Source organism: Oreochromis aureus, linkage group 20 (assembly GCF_013358895.1).
Source record: "Oreochromis aureus strain Israel breed Guangdong linkage group 20, ZZ_aureus, whole genome shotgun sequence".
In the NCBI taxonomy this organism is placed as follows: Eukaryota; Metazoa; Chordata; class Actinopteri; order Cichliformes; family Cichlidae; genus Oreochromis; species Oreochromis aureus.
This window is the reverse complement of record NC_052961.1, coordinates 436,492-447,255: the sequence shown is the minus strand read 5'-3', so window position 1 is coordinate 447,255 and position 10,764 is coordinate 436,492. Positions and strand designations below refer to the sequence as shown.

General features: G+C 45.6%; 1 long non-coding RNA gene across 1 annotated transcript; it reads right to left on the bottom strand.

Moving 5' to 3' along the window:
• Positions 1-8,049: 8,049 nt before the first annotated feature.
• LOC120435172 lies at positions 8,050-8,491 on the bottom strand. Its single transcript, XR_005609566.1, has 3 exons — positions 8,448-8,491; positions 8,216-8,359; positions 8,050-8,122 (listed from the first exon to the last, which is right to left on the bottom strand). It is a non-coding gene; the product is annotated as an uncharacterized LOC120435172 (long non-coding RNA).
• Between the last annotated feature and the right edge of the window lie 2,273 nt (positions 8,492-10,764).

Here is a 10,764-nt window from a genome sequence, read left to right as displayed (position 1 = left end):
TGGTTTCTGAGTTTTACAGCTGGGGTGGACGAGGCTAAGCATCAGGCTTTCAAATGAATTAAAAGTCTGTCTGGGTCTTTCGTTAATTAATAGACTGGTGTGAAAAATTGCTGCCACACCGCCCCTCGGCCTGTGCTTCGAGGTTTCTGGTAGTTAGAATGACTCGGGGTGTTGATTCATTTAAACTAACATAATCATCCTGCTGCAACCAGGTTTCTGTAAGGCAGAGTAAATCGATTTGTTGATCAATTATTAAGTCATGTACTAACAGAGGCTTGGAGGAGAGAGACCTAATATTTAATAATCCACATTTCACTGTTTTACTCTTTGGTTCAGATGTGGATACTGTATTGTTCTTTCTTTGTGATTTTTATGTTTAAGTTGTTTATTGCTGGTTTTAGTTTGTTTTTTGTCTGTTTGGGAGCTGACACAGTCTCAATGGAGATGGGTTTTGGGGGTAGCAGGAGGAGAGAAGCTGCGGAGAGGCGTGTAAGACTGCAACTCTGCTTCCTGGTCCCAACTCTGGATAGTCATATTTTGGGGGTTTAATAAATTGGTCCATATTTCTAGAAATGAGAGCTGCTCCATCCAAAGTGGGATGGATGCCGCCTCCCAACAAGACCAGGTTTCCTCCAGAAGGTTTGCCAATTATCTATGAAGCCCACATCGTTTCTGGGACACCACTCAGACAGCCAGCAATTTAAGGAGAACATGTGGCTAAACATGTCACTCCTGGTCTGATTGGGGAGGGGACCAGAGAAAACTACAGAGTCCGACATTGTTTTGGCAAATGATTCAATATTGATTTTAGTGACCTCCGATTGGCGTAACCGGGTGTCATTACTGCCGACGTGAATTATGATCTTACTGTATTTACGTTTACCCTTAGCCAGCAGTTTTAAATTTCCTTCAATGTCGCCTGCTCTGGCCCCTGGAAGACAATTGACTATGGTTGCCGGTGTCTCTAGCCTCACATGTCTGAGAACAGAATCACCAATTACCAGAGTTTGACCCCCGGCAGGTGTGTCGCCGAGTGGGGAAAAATGGTTAGACACATGAACAGGTTGGTGGTGTACCTGGGGCTTCTGTTTAAGACTATGCTTCCTCCTCACCGTCACCCAGCCGCCTCTTTTCCCCAGCTGCTTGGGGTCTGCCGGGAACAGCTAGCGGGCCTCACGCTATCTTCGGGCTGCACCAGCTACAGGGCCTGGCTAGCTACGGGTGAATGAAGGGTGCGAAGCCGAGTCTCCAATTCAGTAATCCTGGCCTCCAGAGCTGCAAATATGCTACATTTTTTACAGGTATTGTCAGGAATAGAAATATTTTACTGCTATTATTTGCTGCTATTTTATAATCATCATTACCATTTCATGTGATGTTACATTCAGATGCATTCAGATGTTCCAATATATTGGTATTATATTAGTCTTTATTACAGGTTCAGTTATAATCAGTTGAATCTATAATTGAAAGGTTTTTGAATGTTTTTATATTCTTACACATAGTCTTCAGTGGGGGAGAAGCTGACTGCAGGCTGACAGGAAATGCGTCTGCAGAGCATGTTTTGCAGAAGTGAAACCGAAAGCAGAGTGAGTGCAAGCCAAAGAGCAGGGTGTTATTATGCATGTAACACACACGCCAAGAGGGATCACTGATAGGGGAAAGTTCAAATTGTTTTGCTTAGGGTGGCTTTTAGACTATATTAGGAGGAGCAAACATATTGGCAGATCTAAGATCATCATTCGAGTGTGACATTTAGCCTAGAAATTACACAGAGTTCAGCTGTGTATGAGCACAGGCCTTATGTCTGGTTAAGATGAGAGGTGTGAGGTTAGCTGGGGTGCAGACAGGTCATGACACGTACTTAGCATACACTGCGGACACATACACACCATGGTAGATCTATTTTGGTAGGGCAGAAATGCAGAAGTGTGCCGACGTACTTAGAGGAAGTGCACCAGACGAACAACAGCGAAGAGGGGAAGCACCGACCCGAAGACAATGTTTTTTAGAGCGATGTTAAGGTCATGGAACATTTGTGGTTTTGAAGCTGATGTATGTGATGACGCAATGAGGGGGCGTCACTAAATATACTCTGATGCATATAAAACTGTATTTTGATGTTAGGAGGATGAAATTGTGGGGCTGTCTGCTTACGGAGTCCGCTCATTCTCCCACGCGTGTCATTTCATTAAAATCATCGTCTTTACCCTTTGGACCAGTGTGGTTACTTGCATTCCTCCTGTGTTTCCTTCCCTATATTTTTGAGCCTTAACATTATCATTACTGCTAAAGGAGGCCGAGGAGTAACTAAACATCTGACACAATGAGCAGGAAAGTGCAGGAGGGACAGGTGAAGTAGCCATGGGGCTAACGAGTCAGCTACGAGCTAAGCTAAGCTAGCGAAACAGTACAGACACAGTAAGTGAATACTTTGGCTATAAATTAGGTAGTTAGTACACAGAAAGGGTGCTTCAGATGAAGCACGTTAAGATTATATTATGAAGAAGGAATGTATCTAAAAGTTTTTAATTAAATTGCTAAGCAGAAAAGCTACTCAGAAACACCACTGTGTTTGAGCAGGAACAGGAAGTGATACTCTACCACAAAGCGAGCGAACACCAAGTGACAGCGCCACCTGTGATCTATCATCCATCACCTTTGATCCATCCATCCATCCATCCATCCATCCATCACCTCTGATCCATCCATCAATCCATCCATCACCTCTGATCCATCCATCCATCCATCCATCATCCCTCCATCCCCTTGATCTGTCCATCCGTCCATCCATCCATCCATCCATCCATTCATCCATCATCCATCACCTTTGATCTATCCATCCATCCATCCATCCATCCATCCATCCATCCATCACCTCTGATCCATCCATCCATCCATCCATCCATTTAACCATCCATCCATCCATCCATCCATCCATCAATCCATCCATCACCTCTGATCCATCCATCCATCACCTCTGATCCATCAATCCATCCATCCATCCATCCATCACATGTGATCCATCCATCCATCCATCCCTCCATCACCTTTGATCCGTCTATCCATCCATCCATCCATCCATCCATCCATCCATCCATCCATCCATCCATCCATCCATCCATCCATCCATCCATCCATCCATCTTCCATCACCTTTGATCCATCCATCCATCCATCCATCACCTCTGATCCATCGATCGATCGATCCATCCATCCATCCATCCATCCATCCATCACCTCTGATCCATCCATCCATCCATCCATCCATCCATCCATCCATCCATCCATCCATCCATCCATCCATCACCTGTGATCCATCCATCCATCCATCCATCACCTCTTATCCATCCATCAATCCATCCATCCATCCATCCATCCATCCATCCATCCATCCATCCATCCATCCATCCATCCCTCCATCACCTGTGATCCATCCATCATCCCTCCATCACCTTTGATCCGTCCATCCATCCATCCATCCATCCATCCATCCATCACCTTTGATTCATCCATCCATTTAACCATCCATCCATCCATCCACCTGGGAACACTGGGAGGCATTCCCATAATCCCTCCAGCATGTCCTGGGTCTACCCCTGGGCCTCCGCCTGGAACACCTCACCCAGGAGGAGTAGGAAAAGTGGCTCTACTCTGAGCTTCTCCCAGCTCCTCACCCTGTCTCTAAGGGAGAAATAGGGTCAGTGAGGAATCAATTATCTGTAACAAAATATAATCGAACTCTACAATCCATGATTCAAAGTGCTAATCACAGAAAACTGCAATACAACAGTCCAATAATACAGTCTAAGAGTGTAGGTCATTTATAAAAACCCAAAACAGGAAGAAATCAGATGTAAACAATAAATAAACAAGATTGACACGAGTCCAAAGAAGTCAGGTCCAAACCCAGGACCACAGGAAGGAAAATTCTAATCTGTTAGCGGAGGTGTCTATCTGAAGTGCGTTTTCGCCTCATTGGAGAAAATAATGGGAGCAGCGACACTCTGCCACCTGACATTTGAAGTGTTTGTTGTAATGTCAGCTCAGATAAAAGCTTCTGGGACTCAAGGAGTCGACAGAGACTAAACCGACACTCGGGCCTCTGCACTTGACTTTATTTCTGTGAAACAAAACAATTTCCTGCTCAGCAGTGAGCGACACCTCCCACTGACAACAATCATAATGTAAAACACACCGTGGCCTTTTGTTCCTAATGTGGTTTGGAGAAAGTGTTCATTAACTGGGATGAAATGCTGCTCAGATTTTCACTTGGCATATTCAGGCAGTAAAAATGATCACTTTCACAGAGTGACAGAAGCAAGGGTTACACACTCCTGTCACCTCAAAAACAATCAGAGTTTTTCTGTTTATGCAGTGAAACGTCCGCCAGAATCTCCCTCGACTGCAGATAGTCGCCTTGTAACCTTCCGATTACAATCCGATTACAAACCTTCCGATCGTGGCTCAAGAGTTGGGAGTTCGCCTTGTAATCGGAAGATTGCCGGTTCGAGCCCCGGCTTGGACAGTCTCGGTCGTTGTATCCTTGGGCAAGACACTTCACCCGTTGCCAACTGGTGGTGGTCAGAGGGCCCGGTGGCGCCAGTGTCCGGCAGCCTCGCCTCTATCAGTGCGCCCCAGGGTGGCTGTGGCTACAATGTAGCTTGCCATCACCAGTGTGTGAATGTGTGTGTGAATGGGTGGATGACAGGTTGTGTAAAGCGCTTTGGGGTCCTTAGGGACTAGAAAGCACTATACAAATACAGGCCATTTACCATTTACAAGGCGAATTCCCAACTCTTGACCCACAATCGCCCCGATTGTGCTTTCTCTCAATCAAGTCCAGACTGGCTCCATCCTGGCCCACAGCTCTTTGGCGCTTAGTGAAGAAAAAGATCCAGACATGGGATGCTGTCCATGTCTTTTGTTCAGAATGGATGGAGGACGATATGACTGATTCCTCTGCTGACCTGCAACACTCCACCAATCACAGCACAGACAGCTGTGCCAGGTATATCTGTGGCTGGTATCTGATGGTAATCTGGAAAACCTTCCATCTAGTGAGCACAGTGGATACAGCTCTGCTCTTACTTGAACATGAAGACAGAAAATGGAACAGCAGTTATGCCTGGAGCGTTTGTGAAAGCAGGCTGCTGATGTGCTACCTGGTGGCCAGCCGGAGAGCTACAGTTACAGCTACACAGGAAGATGGTTCTCAGTAAAGTTCATGCTGAGGGTCTCTGATGGGTGGAGACAAATGCCATCATGTGACAGGAAGAAGATGAAAAGGTCTGCTGCTTCCTGGTTTGGATCACTTTGTGAAAAGTCGTGATCTTCAGCTTCATGGCCACACTGAGAGGGATTCTGCTCTGAAGCATTCAATGATTTGGTGTCTGGGACAGTGTGTATGTCTGTGAAGGTTCTCAGTCATCCAGGTCATCGTAGTCAAAGGAGTTTGCAAAGAAAGAGGAGTGAAAGAGGCCATCTTTGTCCACTGTGAGCGACCATCTTTGAACAGAGGCGGTGGTTTACGACACCAACTGTCTGCCATCTATAATCCAGTTTTGAGATCCCTCCCCAGACGCCTTAATGCCCACTCACATCCTGGGCCATCTGACCTCAGGAATTCACATGACAAGGTGGGGCCAGGTTTCACAATGAGCTCAACCAAAACCCTGGCTGATTAGGTCCCAGACCCGCTTTCACACCTTGGCTCATGTGATTAGAGGATCACCAGGAGGTCCTTTGTCCCTCTTTGGGGGGATACTCCCACTGGGTTTAAATCTGGGACTCTCGGCCATTTGACCTTAGAACTGAAGAAGCTTCTCGGATGAGAGGTGAAACGTCTTCAAGCAACTCAAAGAAGTTCCGACGCTTTTCTTTGCAAACTCCTTTGACGACAGTGTGAACCCATGGGCTGTAGTTACACTGAGTGGTTTCAAAGGCTCAGAGAAGAGCTGCATATGAACAGAGCTGATAGCACAAGGAAACACGAAGCATGAAACATGGTCGATACGTCAGATGGAGAAGAGTTTCAGTCGATCCCTGATTGGGAAACGTGTTTTACAGACTAATCTGTTCTGCCTTTCGTTACTTCCTGTCATGCAGCTCCTGTTCCAGCTATGAGGGTTCATATTAAACATGAAATGTTTCTAATAAAGAACTCAGTAATCTCTTTGAGCCCAACACGAGTTTGCCATGCTTTCTTCTATTCTTATCATCCCTCTGTGATTCTCTCTCTTCTGTTTGTGAGGGACAGCCAAGTAGAAGAAATATAATAAGAGGGAGAAGCTTAAAGATGGACATGAAGTGAGGGGCTGCACCAAGGCCCAGGGTGAAATGAAGAGGGGTTACTGTGAGTGGAGCAAAGCTATCCTAGTACAGTTCAAGAATAGCTGGAAATGATGAGAAGAGCTCGACAGACCTGCAGCCTGAAATGTGTGGTGAGGAATCTTAGTGGAAATGTCTCTTGTGAGCTATTCTCTCCCTCTCACGTCTATTTGCCTCTCCCTTCCTTCACCTGTGGTCACGTGTGTTTACCTGCGGTTAAATCCATTACAGTGAATATTGATTATCAAGTCATTCAATTTCCCATGATGCCTTTGTGCAGAACTTAATTTCCCAGAATGAAATGAGTGATGTAATGCTCATGTGTTCTTTTAGTTTGAGTCTTAGTTGTACTTTGGGTGTCACAGCAGTCGCAGCAGCTGTACATTATAAAGGGTTCCTGTATTAGAAAGGGATTTATAAGAGTTGGGAATAAAAGCTTGCCTGCATTAAACCCAGCCATGATGATTATAGATAACCTGCAGAAAGAAAAGAGTGAAGAGCGAACACAGAGCGAGGATTGAGCTGTGTGTAGAGCAGGAAATGAAGGCTCAGAGACCCTGTATCTCCCTCACGCCTCTGTGTTGTGCTTCAGTGTCACAGCTCAGAGAAAACGCTGCAATTAAGACAGCAAAGCGTACGCATCAGTCGCCAACCGAAGATGCTTTCACGGCGTGAAATGTTCGACTGACATCTGTGGGGTTACACGGTGGGCACGTTTTTACAAAGAAGTAGTTCATGAAGGTGTTGCAGAGAAATGGTTTCCACGACTGTAATAAACCAACTACATCGCACTGCAGTGGAGATAAAGTCACAACAACCATGAAAAATCATTTATAGTTGTCTGTCTGTAAATGGATTTATAGTCCACAGTCTGTTAAAGAACATAAATACAATATTTAAACAAAGCGCCTTCCTGATGTAAGGAGGTTAAACAGATGGCGTCTGCGGTGCGTAGAGAAAGTAGTAGCTGTTAGGCTGTCATGCAGGTCGTGAGTAGGGATGGGCATCGTTTAGGTTTTATCCGATACCGGTGCCAAAACGGTACTTTTGAAATGGTGCCGGTGCTTAAATGGTGCTTGTATCGGTGCTTAAAGAATAAAGAACACAAACTTTGTCCAGAAACCTCTTATGTTTTTATTTTTCGCAGTCATTTTTTTCAGCAAAATGATAACAAAGTTAGCCTTTTCTGTCGATACAACATAACTTCTTTGGTTGGAACCAGTGCTTAAACGATTGAAAACACAAACTTTGTCATGAAACCTGTCATGTTTAGCTGGTTTTTTGCAAAAAGATAATTGTATTAGCTTTCTCTGGAGCTATACAGCATCGCTCTTGGCTGATGGCATGCCCAGCACAAGAGAAAACTCTTTCAGAAGGCGTTGATGAGGCTGGGACACACAAGTATTTTTCTGATAGGGCAGATAAATTGGGGAGTGTATCCCTCTTACTCCACCACCAGGCCACAGGGTCTTGTCCAGAGGTAATTCCTGGCAGTCTTTTGTATATTTCAAGCTCCTTCTGTACCTGCTCTGTGATTGAGGGGAATCTACCCGCTTGAGAAGCAGCCTGTTGAAGCTCTCTGTCCTCATCCTCAAACAGCTTTTCTGAGGGTGACTTCTGGATCTTTCTTAGCTGAAAAACAAAAAAAGAAGTGTGAGGTTTGCAAAATAAATAAAGATCAATTTTAGAATGTAGTGGTTGTGTTAGAAAAAATCTGAAATTACATATTTTTCTGGCTTGTCCATGTCAGCATCATCCACCTCGCTGTGTGCTTTGGGGTCCTCGGTGGGAGGCTATGGACACACAGATAGTAAAGAGCATTCCTTCAACCTAGAAACTACATCATGATGCAAAAGGACAAGACTGTACACACACAGTGAAAATACCTGTGCAACTGCTGCTGTGGCATTTGCAACTGCTGCCTTCTCCAACCTGTCCCAGATGTCAGTAGCTGCCTCACCATCTAGCCTGCCTTTAAAACGTGGGTCCATCATCGTGGCCTCCTTCAGAAATTTCTGAAGGTTTTCATCCTTTAAGTAAAACAAGATATAACATAGGAGCTGATACTGAAAAATGGTAACCCTATTTTTCATGAGCATTGATATTGTCTGCAAATACCTGATATCTTTTCTGCAGACTACCCCAGACTTTCTCTTTTATTGAAGAGGTGAAAAAACTGTCTTCATCACATCGTCTGAAATGTGCCTCCAGCTTGGCCAGGATGGGGATGATTTGGCTGCATGTGGGTGACTCGTCACTTGACACACACATGTTTGATGTGTACAGGACTTGCATGCACTTAATAAACTCCTCTGCCTTCATTAAATCAGTGTGCGTGAACCTTTCTAGCCTGTTGAAAAATATTCACAATGTTAAAGGTAACTGACGTAATTTAGCTCTTACAAGTGATGCTCATGTCATTCACTCACTTGTCCTTCTCCACAGGCTTCCTCAGCTGTTGATCCAGAGCAGCTGCCTGGATTGCATCAAACTGCTCCATAAATCTCTCCACCATCAGGAAGAGAGAATTCCAGTGCGTCTTAACATCAAGAATGACATTGTGCTCTGGCAAATCTAAAGCACAGATAGACACAAATATATTTTAAATTACTATAAAAAAGGTAATATGAATAACAATACTTCTTGATATGTAACTGTATGCGCTACTTACTCAGGATTCGCTGCTTTTCTCTGAGCACAGTTTTGCGCAAGGATGAACGTTTGAGCCACACCACAACTGAACAGATTCTGGCACACCAGCTGGAAACTGCAGGAATGTCATACACCTTTTGTGCTGCCAGGTTGAGGGTATGAGCAAAGCATCCCACTTTTAGAAAGTCCAAATTTTTCAAAGCAACATCCATGTTGCAGGCATTGTCTACAGTAGCAGCAATTATTTTCCCTCCCAAGTGAAATTGCCCCACAACGCTTGATATTTCTTTAGCCACAACTGGACCTGTTCGTGACTCATAAACTGCTTCAGTGCTAACCACATTCTGCTTCATTTTGCCTTTGTAGATGTAGTGAACAGTGACTGTGAGGAAATGGTCCTGAGCAATACTGGTCCTTCCATCACAGGTGATAGCGACCTTGTTAACCTGTGCCAAATTCTGGATGAGGTTGCTTTTCTCCACGGAGCAGGTATAAGTGTGTTGGATAGATCATCCCTGGATGGGGGCTGATACCTCGGATTAAGGGCAGAGGACATCTCCCTGAATTAAAAAAATAAAAACTAAATTTATAAAAAGAAAGTGTTTTTGACTTGAAATTTAATTCTTTTTTCCACATAAAATAAATAAAACATATAAACCATCTCCCCGAATAAACAGAAAATACATTTGAATTTTATTTAGATTTTTTCTTCCAGATAAAAAAAAAAAATAAAAACATATAGCTCACCCTTTATTCAAATATAGATTACCTATAAACACCTAATTCCATATTTACACCAATAATTTAGAAAAGACTTACAAAGCTAAGCAGCTATGAACATATTAACTTATACAGTATTGTGGCGAGCTCAGACAAGGAGGAGACAGAGATATTGTTTGGTCTTGCTTCCCGCGAGCTAGCCAGGGAGCACAGCCGTTTATTAGCCTTCAACAGGCGACCACAACAACACACAGGGCGCTCTCTCACCCCGGGAAACACAAAGACGCAGAGAGAGAGCGTCACCTGTAACCATGGCAACGTAACAACAAAACATGACTGTCAAAACAAAACCCCGAACAGCCCTGGCCCGCTACATAGCCCCCACCTAAGGGGTCAGTCATCCCCGACAACCCCATTACCCAACACAAAGTCCTGCAAATGTCCATGTGTCTTCACCGCCACGCGCCATGGGCCCGGCATGCGGATCCCGTACGCCACTTCTATTAGCCGCCCCATGACTTCTGCCGGCCCTTGCCAGTGACCGCACAGCCTGGGGGACACCCCTCTCTTGCGAACCGGGCAGTACACCCAAACCTTGTCGCCAGGCACGAAAGCTCCCCCTCGGCACCTGGTGTCGCAGGCTCTTTTCTGTCGTACTCCGGCGCTGACCTGGGCCTGGCGGGTGTAGTCATGAACCACTCGTGGCCGCTCCCTCAGCCTCCTGTAGCAGTCCCTGGCCACCGACACGCGCCGGTTCCCTGCCTCGGGGACGGGGAAAGGCCCTAGGACGTCTCCTCCCAATCTCTCCATCAGGGCCCCCACCCAATGCTGCTGCAGGGGGGCAGTGGGGCGTTGAGTGGGGCCCTTCCGTGCCGTACAGGTGTCACAGCAGTGCACATGAAGTTCCACATCCCGTCGACAACCAGGCCAGTAGAACTGTCCCCTGAGACGGCGGAGAGTTTTAGCATTTCCATAGTGGCTGGCCCCCACCAAGCCGTGGACAAGCTCGAGCACCTGCGACCGCAGCGACCGAGGCACCAACAGCTGCGGGAGAATCTTGCCC